We start from the raw sequence: 21,582 nt of genomic DNA on the forward strand, positions 1-21,582 counted from the left end.
ATTTATGTAGCCTCGGTTCCTGTTCCTACCCCATCTCACTTGCTGCTGCCCCCTCACACTAAAAGATTTTACGAGGTTACTCATGATGCCATTGTCATTAAATCCCATGTTACCCCTTCCCTTCTGGAACACTCTGTGCTTTAGACATCGTTGACTCATGATAATTTGTGGAAATACTCACTTCCCTTAGTGTTTGTGTAACTGCAGCTTCCCAGGTTTTCTCCTGCTTCGCTGGCCGTTTCCTCTGTTTTCTCATACTTGTTTTTCTCCTGGTTGTTCAGAGTTCACCTTCTAGGATATTCCTTCCCAATCTTCACAGTCACCTCATAGCCACGATGAGGATTACATGAGTTAATATTTATAAAAGCATTCAGGAGAGTGCTTGCTTCACATCAAATACTATATATACTTGTTAAATAAATAGATCTCATTCACCCCACGAAACAATGATAGTTTATCTCCTGATTCTCACGTTTTTGTCTCCAGCAGAGACCTCTATTCTGAGCCATATCTATATATGGGGCTTTTTGTTTCATAGTTCCACTGCAGGTTTCAGAAATCCTTCAAACTCAAACTACCTCACCTTGAATTAATCACCTTCCTAGGGCTATGTGCTTTTTTATTTTAGGCTCCCAAGTCAGTGTCAGGAACAATCAATTGACGCCTTTGCTAAAGTCAGACCCTCACTGTAGGTGTCCTTGATGCCTCTCTCTTCCTCACTTGCCTTATCATTTTGATCATAAAAGTCTCTTCAATTTACTCTTGAATTTTCTCACAAATTAGACCACTATTTTCAATATTGCATTACAAATCATAGATAATTCTTATCCCCAAACTTCTGGCTTTCTGATATTCCAGAATATACTTCAAATTGCTCCGTGAAAACTTTCAAGTATACATGTTAGGAAAACTTTTTAGTTTTATGTCTTATAGTTTTTGAGTGTGTGTGATAAGTATTTGTGATGTTATGATATGAAATATGGAGAAGATATATGAAAATGTGTCTGAATATTTTTACATAATATGTTGCTTGTGGTCACTTGTGCTTCAGAATCTGAAGCATCTTGAATGATCTGTCATTACTTAATCCTATCTCTTAAGCTGACTTTTTAATTAAAGGTTTATATTATTTTCTTTTTTTTCTTTCTTTCTTTTTTTTTTTTTTTGTTTGAGATGGAGTCTCACTCTGTCACCCAGGCTGGAGTGCAGTGACACAATCTCAGCTCACTGCAACCTCCACCTCCTGGGATCAAGTTTTTCTCCTGCCTCAGCCTCCCAAGTAGCTGGGACTACAGGTGCATATCACCACACCAGGCTAGTTTTTGTATTTTTAGTAAAGATGGGGTTTCACCGCATTGACCAGCCTGGTCTCAAACTGCTAACCTCAAGTGATCCGCCCACTTCGGGCTCCCAAAGTGTTGGGATTACAAGCGTGAGCCACCCCACCTGGCCGGTTTATTTTTTTTTTTTAAGAAAATTTATTACATAAAAGAAGTCATCTCTTTATTTGACTTACATCTGTAAAATTTCTCACAGATTTTGCTCATTCTTTGTCCCAATTTATCAAGCTTTCTTTCCAAGTTTTCAGAAGTTTTTGATATTTCACTTTACCAAGGATCTACCTTCAAAATACTGTTTCCTTCCAGTTTACAGCTGTCATATTATTAACAGCATTAATCCCCCTATCCTGAATATGCAGTGGGGCCTCTTTGATTTTGATCATACTATGATATGATTTATTAACACACTATTTTTTTCCATCTTATTTTGCAATTTTTTGCAGTGAGGTAAGGATCTTACTCTTTCTGTTTAGTATGAAGCTCAAATAGTTAAGGGTTATAAATGAGGATGATGTGGCCGGGCATGGTGGCTCACGCCTGTTATCCTAGCACTTTGGGAGGCCGAGGCGGGCGGATTGCCTGAGCTCAGGAGTTTGAGACCAGCCTGGGCAATATGGTGAAACCCCGTTTCTACTAAAATACAACAACAACAACAACAAATTAGCCAGGCGTGGTGGTAGATGCCTGTAGTCCCAGCTACTCAGGAGGCTGAGGCAGGAGAATTACTTGAACCCAGGAGGTGGAAGTTGCAGTGAGCCAAGATTGAACCAGTGCCCTCCAGCCTGGTGAAAGAGCGAGGCTCTGTCTCAAAAAAAAAAAAAAAAGAGAACGACATAATGGGTGGTGGTTGTGATGTTAAAGATGTCAGGAATTCTCTCAACAAGCATGTTGAATGCAAAACATGTTTATTCAGTTTGAGGATAAACTAGACTCTGCTTTCCATTAACAATCTCTCCCATCCTCCACCATTTCTTTTTTTCTGTTGTCTGATTTGGAATAAAGCACATCTAGCCTTTTGAAAACAAATGGGCCATTTTTTTTCTAGCTTTCTATCTACTTTCATGAAACTTTATCTGAAGGCATTTTCTACTTCTGGAAAAAATCACAGATGTGGGAGTTTCCAATAGTGGATTAAATTTTGCTGAGGAAAATGCACTAAGGTTACACACTATCTGCTGTGTTATTTACACATTCTCTTCACTCATTATAAACACAAATAGGCTTAATAACCTCATTTAACAAACGGAAAACTGAATCTTATAGATGGTTAGTGTGTTTTTCCACTAAAAAGTTAGTAATCAAACTTAGATCTTTTTTTATGCCTTTCCTATGTCCATTCTATCCATCTCACTTTTTTATACTACTTTGCCCTACATGTAAAATAACATCAATATATTTATTTGCTCCTTCTCATTTTGTTTTAATTCTTATGTTATTTTGAAAGGAAAAAAAAGAGTCTACAAGGGCATACCTAGAACTTTATTATCACTGGTCCTTACTTTACATTCTCACACTCTGTAAAATATTTCTTTAATGTACTCACGGACATTATACTGTCCAAGTAGCAATCACTTAATGTTTACTGAAATCCAAATGAACAACTGATAAAATTTGAAAGAACATACACATACACGCACACACACACACACACACACACACACACTCCATTTAGGCAAAGGTACAAATAAACACTTTCATATGCTCATAAGTGTATGTTGATATTATATCTCTGAATGACAATTTTTAATACATATTAATATTATTAAAATGTTTAAATATTAGACCCAATAATTCTTCTCCTGTGAATTTACCATAAATAAGTAACTTTCAAAGTTTTGAAACATTAAACCACAAAAACACTTTTGCATGAATACTTGTAATTGCAAAAATAGATATTGCCCAAAAATATGAGAATGGTAACATAAATTTTTAAATATCCCCCCAAAAATTATGCAGCCATTAAATGAGGTTATGCAAGTCAGTTTGGAAAGTTATTAATTTTTTTTATTATACTTTAAGTTCTGGGGTACATGTGCAGAACGTGCAGGTTTGTCACATAGGTATACAAGTGCCATAGTGGTTTGCTGCACCCATCAATCCATCATCTACATTAGGTATTTCTCCTAATGCTATCCCTCCCTTAGTCCCACAAACCCCCAACAGGCCAGGGTGTGTGATGTTCCCCTCCTTGTGTCCATGTGTTCTCATTGTTCAACTCCCACTTGTGAGAGAGAATATGTGGTGTTTGGTTTTCTGTTCCTGTGTTAGTTTGTTGAGAATGATGGTTTCCAGCTTCATCCATTTCCCTGCAAAGGACATGAACACATCCTTTTTTATGGCTGCAGAGTATTCCATGGTTTTTATGTGCCACATTTTCTTTATCCAATCTATCATTGTCAAGCATTTGAGTTGGTTCCAAGTCTTTGCAATTGTGAATAGTGCTGCAATAAACATACTTGTGCATATGTCTTTATAGTAGAATGATTTATAATCCTTTGGGTATATACCCAGTAATGGGATTGCTGAGTCAAATGGTATTTTTGGTTATAGATACTTGAGGAATCACCACACTGTCTTCCACAATGGTTGAACTAGTTTACAGTCCCACCAACAGTGCAAAAGCACTCCTATTACTCCACATCCTCTCCAGCATCTGTTGTTTCTTGACTTTTTAATGATTGCTATTCTAATGGGTGTGAGATGGTATCTCATTGTGGATTTGATTTGCATTTCTCTAATGACCAGTGATGATGAGCTTCTCTTCATGTGTTTGTTGGTTGCATAAATGTGTCTTCTTTTGAGAAGTGTTTGTTCATATCTTTCATCCACTTTCTGATGGGTTTTTTTTTTTCTTGTAAATTTGTTTAAGTTCTTTGTAGATTCTGGATATTAGCCCTTTGTCAGATGGATAGATTGCAAAACTTTTCTCCCATTCTGTAGGTTGCCTGTTCACTCTGATGATAGTTTCTTTTGCTGTGCAGAAGCTCTTTGGTTTAATTAGATCCCATTTGTCAATTTTGGCTTTTGTTGCCATTGCTTTTGGTGCTTTAGTGATGAAGTCTTCGGCCATGAGTATGTCCTGAATGGTATTGCCTAGGTTTTCTTCTAGGGTTCTATGTTTTTAGGACTTACATTTAATTTAATGCATCTTGAGTTAATTTTTATATAAGGTATAAGGAAGAGGTCCAGTTTCTGTTTTCTGCATATGGCTAGCCAGTTTTCCCAACACCATTTATTAAATAGGGAATCCTTTCCCCATTGCTGGCTTTTGTCAGGTGTGTCAAACATAAGATGGATGCAGATGTGTGGCATTATCTCTGAGGCCTCTGTTGTGTTCCATTGGTCTTTATATCTGCTTTGGTACCAGTACCATGCTGTTTTGGTTACTGTAGCCTTGTAGTATAGTTAGAAGTCAGGTAGCGTGATGCCTCCAGCTTTGTTCTTTTTGCTTAGGATTGTCTTGGCTATACGGGCTGTTTTTTGGCTCCATATGAAATTTAAAGTAGTTTGATCTTCTAATTCTGTGAAGAAAGTAAATGGTAGCTTGATGGGAATAGCATTGAATCTATAAATTACTTTGGGCAGTGTGACCATTTTCATGATACTGATTCTTCCTATCCATGAGCATGAAATGATTTTCCATTTCTTTGTGTCCTCTCTTATTTCTTTGAGCAGTGGTTTGTAGATCTCTTTGAAGAGGTCCTTCACATCCCTTGTGAGTTGTATTCCTAGATATTTTATTCTCTTTGTAGCAACTGTGAATGGGAGTTCACTCATGATTTGGCTATTTGTCTGTTATTGGTGTATAAGAATACTTGTGATTTTTTCACCTTGATTTTGCATCCTGAGACTTTGCTGAAGTTGCTTTTCAGCTTAAGGAGATTTTGTGCTGATTCAATGGTGTTTTCTAAATATACAATCATGTCATCTGCAAACAGAGACAATTTGACTTCCTGTCTCCCTATTCGAATACACTTTATTTCTTTCACTTGCCTGATTGCCCTGGCCAGAACTTCCAACACTATGTTGAATAGGAGTGGTGAGAGAGCATCCTTGTCTTGTGCCAGTTTTCAAAGAGAATGTGTCTAGGTTTTGCCCATTCAGTATGTTATTGGCTGTGGTTTTGTCATAAATATCTCTTATTATTTTGAGATACACTCCATCAATACCAAGTTTATTGAGAGTATTTAGCATAAAGCCATGTTGAATTTTATTGAAGGTCTTTTCTGCATCTATTGAGATAATCATGCGGTTTTTGTCATTGGTTCTGTTTATGTGATGGATTAAGTTTATTGATTTGTGTATGTTGAACCAGTCTTGCATCCCAGGGATGAAACCGACTTGATCATGGGGGATAAGCTTTTTGATGTGCTGCTAGATTCTGTTTGCCAGTATTTTGTTGAGGATTTTTGCATCAATGTCCATCAGGGATATTGGCCTGAATTTTTCTTTTTGTGTGTGTGTTTCTGCCAGGTTTTGGTATCAGGATGATGCTGGCCTCATAAAATGAGTTAGGGAGGAGTCCCTCTTTTTCTATTGTTTGGAATAGTTTCAGAAGGAATAGTACCAGCTACTCTTTGTACCTCTGGAGAATTAGGCTATGAACTTCTTTGGTCCTGGGCTTTTTATGGTTGTATATGGTACTATACTGCCTCAATTTCAGAACTTGTTATTGGTCTATTCAGGCATTCGTCTTCTTCCTGGTTTAGGCTTGGGAGGTTGTACGTGTCCAGGAATTTATTCATTTCTTCTTGATTTTCTAGTTGATTTGCATAGAGATTTTTATAGTATTCTCTGATGGTAGTTTGTATTTCTGTGGGATCAGTCGTGATATCCCCTTTATCATTTTGTATTGTGTCTATTTGATTCTTCTCTCTTTTCTTCTTCGTTAGTCTGGCTAGCGGTCTATCTACTTTGTTAATCTTTTCAAAAAACCAGCTCCTGAATTCAGTGATTTTTTTGAAGAGATTTTCCTGTCTCTGTCACCTTCATTTCTGCTCTGATCTTAGTTATTTCTTGTCTTCTGCCAGCTTTTGAATTTGTTTGCTCTGGATTCTCTAGTTCTTTTAATTGCAATGTTTGGTTGTCGACTTTAGATCATTCCCACTTTCTCTTATGGGCATATAGTGTTATAAATTTCCCTCTAAACACTGTGTTAGCTGTGTACCAGAAATTTTGGTATGTTGTGTCTTTGTTCTCATTGGTTTCAAATAACTTATTTATTTCTGTCTTAATTTTGTTATTTACTCAGTAGTCCTTCAGGAGCTGGTTGGTCAGTTTCCATATAGTTGTATGGTTTTGAGTGAGTTTCTTAATCCTGAGTTCTAATTTGATTGCACTATGGTCTGAGAGACTGTTATGATTTCCATTCTTTTGCATTTGCTGAGGAGTGTTTTACTTCCAATTATGTGGTGAATTTTAGAGTGAGTGTGATGTGGTGCTGAGAAGAATGTATGTTCTGTTGATTTGGGGTTGAGAGTTCTGTAAATGTCTATTAGGTCTGTTTGTTGCAGAGCTGAGTTCAGGTACTGGATATCCTTGTTAACCTTCTGTCTCATTGATCTGTCTAATATTGACAGTGGGGTGTTAAAGTCTCCCACTATTATTGTGTGGGAGTCTAAATTTCTTTGTGGGTCTCTAAGAACTTGCTTTATGAATCTGGGTGCTCCTGTATCAGGTGCATATATATTTAGGATAGTTTAGCTCTTCTTGTTGCATTGATCCCTTTACCATTATGTAATGCCTGTCTTTGGCTCTTTTGGTCTTTGTTGGTATAAAGTCTGTTTTATCAGAGACTAGCATTGCAACCCCTGATTTTTTTTTTTTTTTCTTTCCATTTGCTTGGTCAATATTCCTCTCTCCCTTTATTTTCAGCCAATGTGTGTTTTTGCACATGACATGGGTCTCTTGAATATAGCACACCAGAGGGTTTTGACTCTATCCAATTGGCCGGTCCGTGTATTTTAACTGGGGCATTTAACCCACTTACATTTACAGTTAATATTGCTATGTGTGAATTTGATCCTGTCATTATGATGTTAGCTGGTTATTTTGCCTATTAATTGATGCAGTCTCTTCATAGTGTCAATGGTCTTTACAATTTGGTATGTTTTTGCAGTGGCGGGTACTGGTTGTTTCTTTCCATATTTAGTGCCTCTTTCAGGAGCTCTTGTAAGGCAGGCCTGGTGGTGACAAAATCTCTCAGCATTTGCTTGTCTGTAAAATATTTTATTTATCCTTCACTTATGAAGCTTAGTTTTGCTTGATCTGAAATTCTGGCTTGAAAATTCTTTTCTTTAAGAATGTGGAATATTGGCCCCCACTCTCTTCTGGCTTGTAGGGTTTCTGCAGAGAGATCCACTGTTAATCTGATGGGCTTCCCTTTATGGGAAACCCAACCTTTCTCTCTGGATGCTCTTAACATTTTTTCCTTCATTTCAACCTTGTTGCATCTGATGATTATGTGTCTTTGGGTTGCTCTTCTAGAGGAGTATCTTTGTGGTGTTCTCTGTATTTCCTGATTTTGAATGTTGGCCTGTCTTGCTAGGTTGGGGAAGTTTTCCTGGATAAGATCTGAAGAGTGGTTTCCAACTTCTTTCCATTCTCCCAGTCACTTTCAGGTACACCAATCAAATGTGGGTTTGGTCTTTTCATATAGTCTCATATTTCTTGGAGTCTTTGTTCATTCCTTTTAGTTCTTTTTTCTCTAATCTTGTCTTCAAGCTTTATTTACTTAAGTTGATTTTCAATCTCTGATATCCTTTCTTCTGCTCAATACTTTCACCTATGATACTTTTGTATGCTTCACAAAGTTCTCATGCTGTGTTTTTCAGCTCCATCAGGTCATTTATGTTCTTCTCTAAACTGGTTATTCTAGTTAGCAATTTCTATAACCTTTTTTTAAGGTTCTTAGCTCCCTTGCATTGGGTTAGAACATGCTCCCTTAGTTTGGAGGAGTTTGTTACTACCCACCTTCTGAAGCCTACTTCTGTCAATTCATCAAACTCATTCTTCATCCAGTTTTGTTCCCTTGCTGGCAAGGAGTTGTGATACTTTGGAGGAGAAGAGGTGTTATGGTTTTTGGAATTTCCGGCCTTTTTGCACTGAGTTTTCCTCATCTTTGTGGATTTATGTACCTTTGGTCTTTGATGTTGGTGACCTTCATATGAGGTTTCTGGGGTTTCTGTGTGGATGTCCTGTTTGTTGATGTTCATGCTATTCCTTTCTGTTAGTTTTCCTTTTTACAGTCAGGCCCCTCTGCTGCAGGTCTGCTGGAGTTTGCTTGCCGTCCACTCCAGACCCTGTTTTCCTGGGTATCACCAGTGGAGGTTGTAGAACAGCTAAGATTGCTGCCTGTTCCTTCGTCTGGAAGCTTCATCCCAGAGGGGCACCCACCATATGCCAGCTGGAGCTTTCCTGTATGAGGTGTCTGCTGACCTTTGCTGGGAGGTGTCTCCCAGTCAGGAGGCACGGGCGTCAGGGACCCACTTGAAGAGGCAGTCTGTCCCTTAGCAGAGCTCGAACACTGTGCTGGGAGATCTTCTGCTCTCTTCCCAGCCAGCAGGCACGAATGTTTAAGTCTGCTGAAGCTGCGCCCACATCCACCCCTTCCCCAGGTGCTCTGTCCCAGGGAAATGGAATTTTGATCTATAAGCCCCTAACTGGGGCTGCTATTTTTCTTTCAGAGATGCCCTGCCCAGAGAGGAAGAATCTAGAGATGCAGTCTGGCTACAGTGGGTTTGCGGAGCTGTGTTGGGCTCCACCCTGTTAGAACTTCCCTGAGGCTTTGTTTGCACTGTAAAGGGAAAACCAGCTACTCAAGCCTGTAATGGTGGATGCCCCTCCCCTAACCATGCTGGAGAATCCCAGGTGGACTTCAGACTGCTGTGCTGGCAGCGAGAATTTCAAGTCAGTGGATCTTAGCTTACTGGGCTTCATGGGGCTGCTATCCACTCAGCTAGACCACTTGGCTCCCTGGTTTAAGACCCCTTTCCAGGGGATGAGGGTTCTGTCCCACTGGCATTCCAGAGTCCCGCAACAGAAAAGAAAACTCCCGCAGCTAGCCAGGTGACTGCCCAAATGGCTGCCCAGTTTTGTTCTTGAAACCCAGGGCCCCAGTGGCATAGGCACGCGGGGGAATCTCCTGGTCTGCTGGTTGCAAAGACCGTGGAGAAAGTGTTGCATCTGGGCCAGAATGCACTGTTCTTCATGGCATAGTCCCTCATGGCTTCTCTTGGCTAGCGGAGGGAGTTCCCTGACCCCTCGTGCTTCCCAGGTGAGGCAGCACCCCACCCTGCTTCAGCTCACCCTCTGTGGGTTACACCCACTGTCTAACCAGTCCCAGTGAGGTGAGCTGGGTACCTCAGTTGGAAATGCAGAAATCACCTGCCTTCTGCATTGATCTCACTGGAAGCTGCAGACCAGAGCAGTTTCTATTCAGCCATCTTGCCTACAACTCAAAAGTTATCAATATTATCTCATTCAATGACAAAGGAGCTTACCAAACAATATATGTGCAATGATCATTCACATATGTTCATATAAATATGATCACATGTATACACACACTTATACATATTAACGTGCATAAGAAATCATATACAACCAAAGGTTGTTTCTGAATAGGTAGATTGATGCTTATTCTGTATTTTCTTTATTCTGCTTTGTTTTATGATTTGGAAAAATACACATATATTACTCTTCCAATTTAAAAAGACAGTTTTAATATTTTAAATACTAAAAGAATAGAACAGTTAAATATGTAGCTAAAAATAAATAGAATACTCCAATTTTGAAAATCATAAAAGCAATTGGTAAGAAATCTTCATTCTCTCAATCCTTTCTACCTTTGGAAGAAAGTATTTAAGTGTATTATAAATGGTCATAGCAAAATTTTATTTGACTATAATGAACACAATTTTAATAATATCAAGTAGAATGTTGTCTTAGACATGTCAATGTATCACTTAGATGAAAAATAAACTATTTTTGTAAATGGCATCAAACATAAATAAAATAGTCAATTTCTAGGTGATTGCATTGGTAAACCTTTTTTAATTTTTCCCATTGCAGAGACGAGGAAAAATAAAATTTTTGGTTGACATAGAACTTGTAAGCTTATCATGGTCATATAAATCATACCAAAAGAGGAATATGCTATAGATGTTTTTAAATAGAAAAATTGATACTATGAAAATTTATTTACAGTGAAATGGTTGCAAAATACACAGAAAAATTTCTGTGAATATTTTTGATATTGACACTTTGGTAATAACTGTAAAAAGAAACTATTACATCAATAAGGTGCTGATAAAATACATCACATTTTAATGATTCATTGTGAGACTGAGTTCATTCAGACACAATAAACATCTTATGTAATAAGGCCTTGAAAGCATAATTTGGAATTCTTTGGTAGAATATAGAGTATTTTAGAGACTCTACAGTCATGAGCTAAGCCAGAAACTAAAATATAAACAGCTAAGTTTACTGTAGCAGCCCCTCTAGTATTGGCCCTCTGTAGAACTCTATACCACACACCTTTCTACAGACAGCAGTTAGCCCAAATCTGTAAAAGTATTGACTCGTTGGCAAGTCAGTTGTGGCTGGATGCTGCTGTGACTCCATTACTGTCCATTTATTAGGAGTTTTGAGAATACATTTTTTGAGTACAGAATATAGACGGGTTTTGTGAGAAACAAAGGTGGAAGAAAGGAAAAAATGATTAGCTAAGTAGTAATTGTCTTTTCTAATGAAGGATTAGTTTATACTTGAGGCCCATTACCCATTATATTCACTTTTATTCATACCATTTAAAATAATTTTAGCTTATGTATTTGTTTTAAATTTCTCCACTGACCTTTTATTTTCTGTAAAAAAAAAAATACAAAATAAAACAATTTTTACTGAATTTTTAATTCATAAAAGATTTATTCCACAAATATCCATTGAGTTCCAGCAGGCACCAGAAAGAACAAACATGATTCCCATATTTAAAGAGCTTACATTTGAGAGAAAAGACAGAGTAAGCAAATAAATATGTAATGTGTAACACAGGAAGAGGTACAGTGGTTTAAAAAGCATAGGAAGGAAGGGAACATAACCGTCAACCTATTTTATGCTCTGAAAGACACGATTTGAGTAGAGATTTTGTAGAGAAGAAATATTTCCATTCCATTCATGTGATTAAGTCAGGGGACGATGCCAAAAGTAAGGAGATAATATTGACAATATGGGTAAGATTTATCAGGTTTTCTCTCTGCTGCCATTGGGAATGTCTTTCCACCTTTTTTCATATTCGTAATAATAACTGATTATTTTCCTAAAATCTTGTGGTAAATATTACATATTTAGATTGGGGCCCTTCGAATGTTTAGTAATGAATTTTATTATGCACAATTCTGAAAAAGATCTCCGATTTCAAAATAAGCCTTCTGGGTACTTTCATAGTTAGTCTGCACAACTAACTGAATCAGAAAACAAATATATTACTCAATTTCAGGTTACAAGAATTGACCTCCAGGGCAATGCCTTCTGCTGTCTTACATGTGATTTGCAATTACAGTTAGGAAATAAGGGTAGAGAAGGAATTCGATGGTGAGAATCTGTTTTCTTTGCCAAGTCTTTCCTTCTTATTGTGAGCAAAAAATACACTTTCTCACTGGAGAATACTTCTAGAAAACAGTCACTTTCCCAGACCAGTTCTTTGCTCCTAAGGAACAACCATAAATGAATAAACAAACACCATAATTTGGGCAAATTATCATAAAATGTACAACATAAGAAGTTGGCGATTGCTATATTTTCAATAGAAATGTGATTGGTATGACCAGTCCTGCCTAAAGGTTAATAATGCCACAAGAAACAGAGAATGAAAGTCTGTAGCTATACGGAAAGGAAAGAATTGAATTGCACATTAGAAAGTACACTCTAGGGCTGATGTATCTTCAGCTCCAGCCTACTGATAGAAAGGCAGTGACCCCCGCTTCCGAGACAAATTTGCAACCAAGTTAGAGACACTTCCTTGAAACACTAGGAATGTTCCTGCTCTGAATTGTGTTTCCCCAAAATGTTGGAGACCTAACCCCCAATGTGACTTTATTTGAAGGTAAGGCTTTAGGGGGTAATTAGCATAAATGAGACAGTAAGTGTTCAATCCTAATCCAATAGGATTGATGGCCTTAAAGAAGGCCTTAGAGAAGAGATATCTCTTTCTTTCTCTCCTGTGCACACAGGACAGGAAAGGCCATGTGAGGACATAGTGAGAAAGAGCCACCATTGGCAAGCCACGAGAGAGCCCTCACCAGGAACCGTTGGGCCAGCACCTTGATCTTGGATTTCCCAGCCTTCAGAACTGTGAGATACAAATTTCTGTTGTTTAAGCCACGCAGTCTGTAATATTTTGTTATAGCAGCCCTAATAGACCAAGATAGCTCCTGAGAGCCCCACTTACCTGGTGAAATCCATTCTAAGACTTGCTGGCTGTTTGGAAGTGATAGCAAATAAAAGCCACCTTGATGCAGCATTCTTGCTAAACTTCAAATCTGGACTAGTTCATCCTTATGCATTGAAGCTTTTTTTATTCGTGTTTGTTTTTACCAGTTAACTATCAACATAAACTTCATTTATAATATTGTATGTTCAGAGTTCCAAAACACTGGTCCTACCAACATAGTTTGGAATATGACTCCATTATAAGATGGTGACTGCCTGTATCAAATCTTTACTGCCTTTTTCAAATTCTTACCATTTTTATTAAAATGAGTCACACTACTCAATCGATGCATCAGTGTTTAAATATGATTTTTACTTTTTTTTTTTTTTTTTTTTTTTTTACCAACACTATCTTAAAATATCTGATAGCATAGAGCAGTGATTAAAGGCATTTGCTTCAAGGTCAGATATACTTACACTGCCATTTCCAAGCTGTTTTTTTGGACAATTTATTTTGTTATTTTGAACCATTGTTTCTTACCTTTATAAAATGAGCATAAGATAACATTCTCTTAAGGTGAGTATGAGATACAAATGAGAAAAGCAAAATAATAATAAAGATTCGACAGTAGAAACTGCTATTTGCCTTATGATTGTTATAATTAGAAGGACAAACTGTAATTTAACCTCCCTATAGTAATAAAATGGCATCTACAGAGCAAATCTAAACAGACTTAATCTACATATAACAATTAATCCCAGATAATTGAACTGACTATAATGACATGTTTGAAAGGAGGCTGAAATAAAACAGGGTTTGCTCTTTTCAACTCTTTAGCCAGGATTTTTTAAAAAAACTGATATTAAATGCTTTGTATTTCCTTTCAAATTTGAAGGGAAAGTAAATATAATACTTAACAGATCTTCAAGTATCTCTTTAGACATTCCCTTGTTTAGGCTTGTACTAATCCATTCATTCAGGGTTTGACTGTTGGGTGAACTTCTGTGCCCTGTTCCCAGCTGTGAGAGGCAATTCTCCAGGTTTCTAAGCTTTGTGACCTATGCCCTTCTCTAATGAGGTTAATCAGGGTTTGGGCTGAAACCCAGATTCCTACATATATGTGGATAGAGTGATGTAGAAGTATTTTATGATAATAAATATAAATGAAATTTAGAATTTAATTTAGAAATAGAAAACATTTAGGCAACTCACTGAATCAAAAATTGTAATAATGATCAAGGTAAAAATATATATTGGTTAATGAGTTCTATTTGTAGAATTAACAAATCAGAGAAACCAGTTTTTATCCTGTAGTTTGCTTTGTGATAGTTCCAAACATCTTCTTCAAGTTGAATTAAGATAATATTTTTAAAAATAAATATAGACAAATGTAAGTAATTAATATATTTATTTATTATATTTTCCTGGGTTGGGGTTTGGCCTCCATTTCATATATTTTGTTTATTTTCAGGATGCTCTGGGGTAATGTAGCCCAGGTTCTAGTTCTGCCTTTGTCACTTACTAGCCATCTAGTCATATCATGCTGAAAAATATATTATGTAGCTCTAAGATAAATTCAATGTACCTGCACAGCACTATTCAACATACTTGCACAGTATTATTGTCAATATGTAGTCTAACAGATAAGAAACCACTGTGAAAATAGTAAATCTTTATAAAAAATGATGTTTTATAATGATACATCTTTGCTCTTCTAATATTATTGCTTTAAATAATATTCACCATGTAGCCAAATTTACAAAATTTTATCTTTTTAATTTTATGTCATATATAAAGAAATTTAATGCCAAAATAATCTTTACAGTGATGACTCGATATCCCAAAAATGTGGGACCCAGCAGGGACGTTAATAAAGAGATAAAGCAGGCTCCGTGCTGACTTGTTAGAATTTGGTATGTGACAAACGTACAGTTACACAGCCTTAGACCTCCCCTGGGAAATTCCCAAATATTTGCATTCCCACAATGTATTTATTCAGGAAATACTGTTCTCCTGCGAAAAATCTGGCTCTCAAACCTCTCCCTGAGATTATGCAAGTTCTCCATTGGGGAAATACAGTTGGAAATCTAGTAATGTTTAGTAACAAAAATCCATTTGCAGATCCTAGTTATTGTCAATATTTTGTTGATTTACAATTGAGAATACTCCTAACAAAAAGTAAACTTCAAGAAAAGGAACTAGAAAACTATCAGAATTCCTGTAAAGTTTGTTGTCCCCCTTCTCCTCCACCATAGTTTTATTCTAATGTTTTCTTTCTTTATTCATTTTCTTCGGTATCAGTGTGCTGTAAACTCACCCAAAATGAAAAACAACAAAAATAAAATAAAACAAAATGAAAGCACATCAGTTAAAGATTAAAAAAAAAAAAAAAAAAAAAAACGACAAAAAAACAGATGCCAAGTTTTAGTGGACAGAAGGGTAGGCCCCCTGGAGATCAGCCAAATTGAGTGGATGGAAGTAATCAACAACAAGAGGGCAACAACATTAGCCACTGCTGAGCAGAAAATTAGAAAGATTCTTCAATTTCTTTTTTTTCTTTTCTGGTTGTCAGGCTTTGTCTCTCCTGTCTTCCACTGGCACACCATAAATCAGCAGTTAAAATGAAATTTCCTTCTTTTAGACGTGGCAAAGTACTCATTGAACTTAGAGATTAATAGTAAAACTTTAAAAAAGAAAAAAAATTCAACAATATGTAACAGAGGAAAATCTGAACTAGAAACTTTAGATAAGTACCACGCTTTCAGTATACATGTTAGCACCATAATTTTTTTTTCTAGATTCACTTAAAGATGATAAAATAATGTGTATACCCCCAAACTGATGATAAAATAGATCGATAACTGCCTCCAAGTTGTATCATGCCTTTCCCAAGATGATGAACTGGAAATTTAATGTTATGATATAATCCTATTAGTCTCTTTAATTCTATGTGAGTTTCTTGCTCTTTTTTTTTTTTTATCCCATAAATTTCATTTTTGTCAATATCTGCTGCTATTCCTTTTGAGGTTTTTTCTTCTGGTCACCAAAGCCAAACTGCCAAAATATTTTAGCTCCAATGGATCTGAATCTTTAGAACATGACTTTTACATTGAGACCTGTAACGTTTCACCTTACCACATGGAGTCTTGCAATTCTTAGCTCCCATGCTTAACCAAATTCAAACAAAAATGTCTCTCGGTTTGACCCTAAGCTCTTTCCAAATCAGTGCTATTTTTCAATTATATTTTTAGACCTTCAAAATGTCTGACGTGACATTCTCAATGCAGAATAAGCTCTATAAATACTGTGCTTCTGTGTCTACCGTGTACCCAAGAGGCTTTCAAGGATTACTTATAAAAATTATAACAGCTAACATTATCAAGTTAGTCACCATTCTAATTCTTTTATATTTAATCCTCATAATACTATGTGGTAGGTTCTAGTAAAATACCCATTTTATAGATAAGTAAATAGAACAAATAGGAAGTAAATATGTCAATATCATATAATTAGTAAGTTACAGAACTGGTATTTGAAGCTTTATAGTCTGTTTTAGTTGGCTAGGGCTGCCATAACAAAGGCTAAAAATGAATAGTTTGTTATTTCCTCATGGTCCTGGAGGCTATAAGTTTGAGACCAAGGTGATCAGTAAGATTGGTGTCTTCTGAGCCTTCTGTCCTTGATTTATAGATGTTCAGTCTTTCCTCTATGTGTTCTAATCTCCTGTTTTTATAAGGATACCAGTCATATTGGATTAGGACCCAACACCAGTGACATCATTTATTCTTAGTAACCTCTTTAAAGGCCTTGTTTTCAAATACAGTTGCATTCTGAGGTACTGGGAGTTAAAACTTTAACATATAAATTTGAAAGGGGACACAATTCAGCCCCTAAAACAGTCTTACTACAAACCCCCTCTTCTTAACCACTGAAACGAACTTAAAAAAGAAAGGAAGAGCTAGAGAGAGAGAGAGGGAAAGAGGGAGGAAGGAGAAAAAGGAGGAAGGACGGAAGGAAGAAAGAAAGGAGCTGCTTGCCAAGCAAACCAGAATAATTACGAAGACAACTGGAGGCAGAATGCTTTCCAGATGATGCTGGAGACAAAGTAATTCTTGGGAAGGCAGCTTTGTATGGTGAAGTGTCCATGAATTCTGGAGTCACAGAGTTATGAGTGCAAATATTACTCTGTTTTATTCTATTTGGAAAGGTTATATTCCCTTTATGAATCTCAGTTTTCTTAAGATGCACATCATACTTCTTATAGTTTAGGACTATTAGGGGGATTATAGTTCATATGAAGTTCATAGAAGAGTTCATAAAAAGTGAAAGTCTCAAGGGCCTTCCTTTTTTCTTTCCTTTCCTTTCTTGGGTCCTCTCTTAGTAGATTCAATACAGAACACTTACCTCTCTTTCACATATTCTCTCATAAATATTAATATTAATATTAATATTACAAAGAAAGAGTAAAATAGCAAATTATGCATTTCTTCTACCTAATTACCTCTTTTCTAAGTCCACCTTTCTTTAGTCACCTTCCCACAGACTCACATTTCCCTTTTGCTTGGATTTCAGCAATCACTCTTATCTGTCTTCTTTGACTTGAAAAATACCTATCACTTCAGTAAAATTTTAAAAATGTTAAATCTGTGTCATTTGTGTTCCATTTTCATAACAAATTCCTTTAAACAATTTTAATTGAAGTATTTCTTACCTTTAAAAAATGAAAGAAGTATTTCTTACCTTTAAAAAATGAAAGAAGCAATACAAGACACAATTTTAAAAATATTTATGGCATCATTTAACAATACTTGTTTCTGATCTCTTTATTTTTTGGTGAAATTTGTAGAAATAAAACACCATGCATATATTCAAAGATCTATACTGCAGCCTAATTTTAACTCACAGAGTTTATTCTAATTTATTAATTATTCATCAAGTGTTACTTGTATCAGTCATTTTTAGGGTAATAAACATAGAGTTGTGAATTCTATGTAAAGTGCCTGCGCTAAGAATAGAAAACATTCTAGTGGTGGAGACAGCACACATAAATATATAAATGCACATAAATATATAAATGGTGATGAGTGTCATTCAAAAGAGAAAGGAAGACATTACTGTTATGAATGGAAAATGGTGCAGCTACTTTGGAAAGCAGTCTGGAAATTCCTCAAATGGTTAATCATAGAATTGCCATGTGATTCGAGAATTTTACCCCTAGTTATATACCCAAAAGAAATGCAAACATATGTTCACACCAAAACTTGTATACAAATGTTCATAGCAGCATTATTTATAATAAGCAAAAAGCAGAAACGGCACAAATTTTCATTAACTTATGAATAAATAAATTTTGGTATATTTATACTATAACATATTTTCAGCAATAGAAAGAAAACAATCATATATGCTACAGCATGAATGGAGCCTGAAAACATTATGCTAAGTGAAAGAAGCCAGACATAGTAGGCCACATATTATATTATTCCATTTAACTAAAGCTTTCAGAATAGGCAATACATAGAGACAGAAGCTGAATAATTGTTTCCTACTGATGTAGAGATGGAGAACTTTAAGGGAAGAGGGTGAAGCATAAAGAGTGGAGAATTTCCTTATGGGGGAATGAAAATTTTCTAAAATTGACTGTAATAATATTTGTACAAAACTGTGAATGATTGAATTACTTAAAAAATCAAATTTATCAAAACCAAAAATTAGTGCTTATTAAAAGACACTTGTAAGAAAATAGATAAGCCAAGAACTGAGAAAATATATAAAATATATATGACAAAGAATTTATATTCATTATATATAAAGATTTCCTACAACTCAATAATGAAAAGATAAGTAATACTTAAAAAGTTTTAAAGGACAAGTAATATTTTTAAAAGGCAGGTTATAGGGATACAGAGTGACAAAGAAACTGATGGTAGTTTCTTAAATATGGTACTTGATGAACATCCTTTGGAGGAGAGCATATCTGACCTGAATATCTGACCAGAGGTCCTGAATAAGAAGGAAGTTTGTCATTTCAATGTCTTGTAGGGGAGTGTTCCCAGCATAGGAAATAGCAGTTTAAAAATACTAAACCAAGAATGACTTTGGTTTATTCAAGAATCAGCAGTTTGAATGGAACCGAAGGATTGATAGGCAGTGATAATGTAGCTGAGTGATTGCTGGAAAGAATTATAGGAAATTAAGTTGAAGAAGTATTTTCAAATGACGTATTGAAAAACTTCCTTTTGGTGAAATGTTCCTGCCTCATAATGATGAGGATGATAATGATACAGTTAAACATTTCCCAGCTTCTGTTTCATGTCTCCAATTGCACTTGTACAGGTTCACTTTAAAAAGTTGTAATATCAGGTGCTATCAGTCTAGGACTGAATTTATCCATAATAGGCACACCAGTCAATACTTATTTTAATTTTTTCTGGTTGTGTGACTAGCACAACAACTCATTCAGGATATCCTTGAATCCTGTCTTTCATATCCTTTATCTACTCAATTACTCAATTTTACCAATACTTAAAAAGTCTCTCATATCTTTTTTTCTCTGTGGTTCCGCTGATAGCACCCGTTCTTAATTTTAATCTAATCTTCTTCAAAACTCTAGCTGTTAATTCTACTTATAATATTTTCTTCTCAATATCTTTCCATGTATTATTGATTTCAACAAAACAGCAAGCACATTATATATTATTATATTTTTATGGTCCAGAAAATTTACTGACTTTTTCTTATCTGTAGCATTATTTCTCAAGATGTATTGAGCATAAATTCCATAAGAGTTCCAGGCTTGCCTATATTTCCATATCTCCCTTAGTGTCTAATGTGTCATCATGTACAACTAATCACTAACACATTTGCATAAAGTATCCTTGCTTTAACAACATTTGATAACAAATTAAAAATTAAGGGAGATTTGTCAAGGTACTCTGAAGCTAATATATCTAAAAGAGGAGCCCAATGTAAGAATCAGTATGCCTGACTAATTATAATGCTGCAAAAATCACACTTGATTTTTAAATATTATGAAAAAATATATTTTGACTTCTATTTTCAAATATACTAAGTCTACTTCCCTCTGTAAAGTTTTCATTGAAACAGAATGTTTTTCTATGCTTGATATATTTAAATAAATTCCCAAAGCATTATTGACTGAACTGTCACAACAAATCTTGATGAATCACACATAACAAATGATATCTGAAGAAAATTTTTAAAAACACCAGGTGTAAGATTGCACCTGTGATAGGTTTAACTAATTCAGAAACCTGTTGTTATAAATGTATCCAGCCACTGACTCATCAAGAGTCTTGTTTATCTGTGAACTCAATTTAGCTGGCTTCCATACCAAGAACGTTTAAATAAATCATAAATAAGGGAATATTTAATAGATAGAAGAAAGAATGCACAATTTAAAAGATATTCCTTTAAAATGATGCTACAGTTGTCTGGACAATGAAATATCCAAATAGAAAGAAAGTAAAATAGTAAAATTATTATGACTCTGTAGAAAAAAGTAAATACTTTTTTTTTTGCTTTATTATTTTTATTTTATCAATACGACAAATGCCACACTCACCACAACTCAGAGGGTAGGATATATTGTCTTCCTTAGTCACATTCTCCTACACTCTACAATTCTCCCTCAGAACCTGCTTAAAATATATGGTGACTCTCAATTTTATAAAAGCCAAAACCAGCTTTTACAGATAGTCCTAGACTTTATACTGAAAAGCACTTGGATATGTTATACAAATTGAGTTTCATGTACAATGTACAACTAGAAAGTGTTAAATATATGTGGATATCACCATTAATGAATTTCTAAATTTTTATTATTATTATTATTATTATACTTTAAGTTCTAGGGTACAGGTGCACAACGTGCAGGTTTGTTATGTATGTATACCTGTGCCATGTTGGTGTGCTGCACCCATCAACTCATCAGCACCCATCAACTCGTCATTTACATCAGGTATAACTCCCAATGCCATCCTTCCCCCCTCCCCCCTCCCCATAATAGACCCTGGTGTGTGATGTTCCCCTTCCCGAGTCCAAGTGATCTCATTGTTCAATTCCCACCTATGAGTGAGAACATGCAGTGTTTGGTTTTCTGTTCTTGCGATAGTTTATTGAAAATGATGGTTTCCAGCTGCATCCATGTCCCTACAAAGGACACAAACTCATCCTTTTTTATGGCTGCATAGTATTCCATGGTGTATATGTGCCACATTTTCTTAATCCAGTCTGTCACTGAGGGACATTTGGGTTGATTCCAAGTCTTTGCTATTGTGAATAGTGCCACAATAAACATACGTGTGCATGTGTTTTATAGCAGCATGATTTATAATCCTTTGGGTATATACTCAGTAATGGGATGGCTGGGTCATATGGTATTTCTAGTTCTAGATCCTTGAGGAATCGCCATGCTGTTTTCCATAATGGTTGAACTAGTTTACAATCCCACCAACAGTGTAAAATTCATGTGTTAAACACATATGTAAGAACTCATGTGTCTCTTAAATAGACAAAAATGGTTCCTTACTTATTTATGTATTTATTTATTTCACTAAAGTTTTTAAACAACTTCATTGAGATATAATGACTATTAAAAAACTGCATAAACTCATCAAATTTTAGACAATAATATGTGCAGTTCCTTGTATAGTGATTATAACTCAGTGAAACATATGCACATTTTTTGTTATGTAAAATTTGATGAGTTTGTACATATGTAAACACCCATCAACACAATCAAAATAATAGACATATTCAACACCTTCCAAAGTTGCATTGTGTCTC

At 35.6% G+C, this 21,582-nt stretch overlaps 1 protein-coding gene across 4 annotated transcripts in view; it reads left to right on the forward strand.

Moving 5' to 3' along the window:
- The window catches only part of TFPI (tissue factor pathway inhibitor), a 98,504-nt gene that overhangs the window by 12,388 nt on the left and 64,534 nt on the right, over positions 1-21,582 (forward strand). Inside the window, exon 2 of one of the 4 annotated variants that reach the window (XM_050751841.1) lies at positions 12,575-12,695. The exons of the other annotated variants lie outside the window; for them this stretch is intronic. The gene's annotated coding sequence lies outside the window, so the exon portion shown is untranslated. The remainder of the gene's footprint in view (positions 1-12,574; positions 12,696-21,582) is intronic. 4 annotated transcript variants of the gene reach the window in all.

This window comes from Macaca thibetana, chromosome 12, assembly GCF_024542745.1.
Source record: "Macaca thibetana thibetana isolate TM-01 chromosome 12, ASM2454274v1, whole genome shotgun sequence".
Taxonomy (NCBI): Eukaryota; Metazoa; Chordata; class Mammalia; order Primates; family Cercopithecidae; genus Macaca; species Macaca thibetana.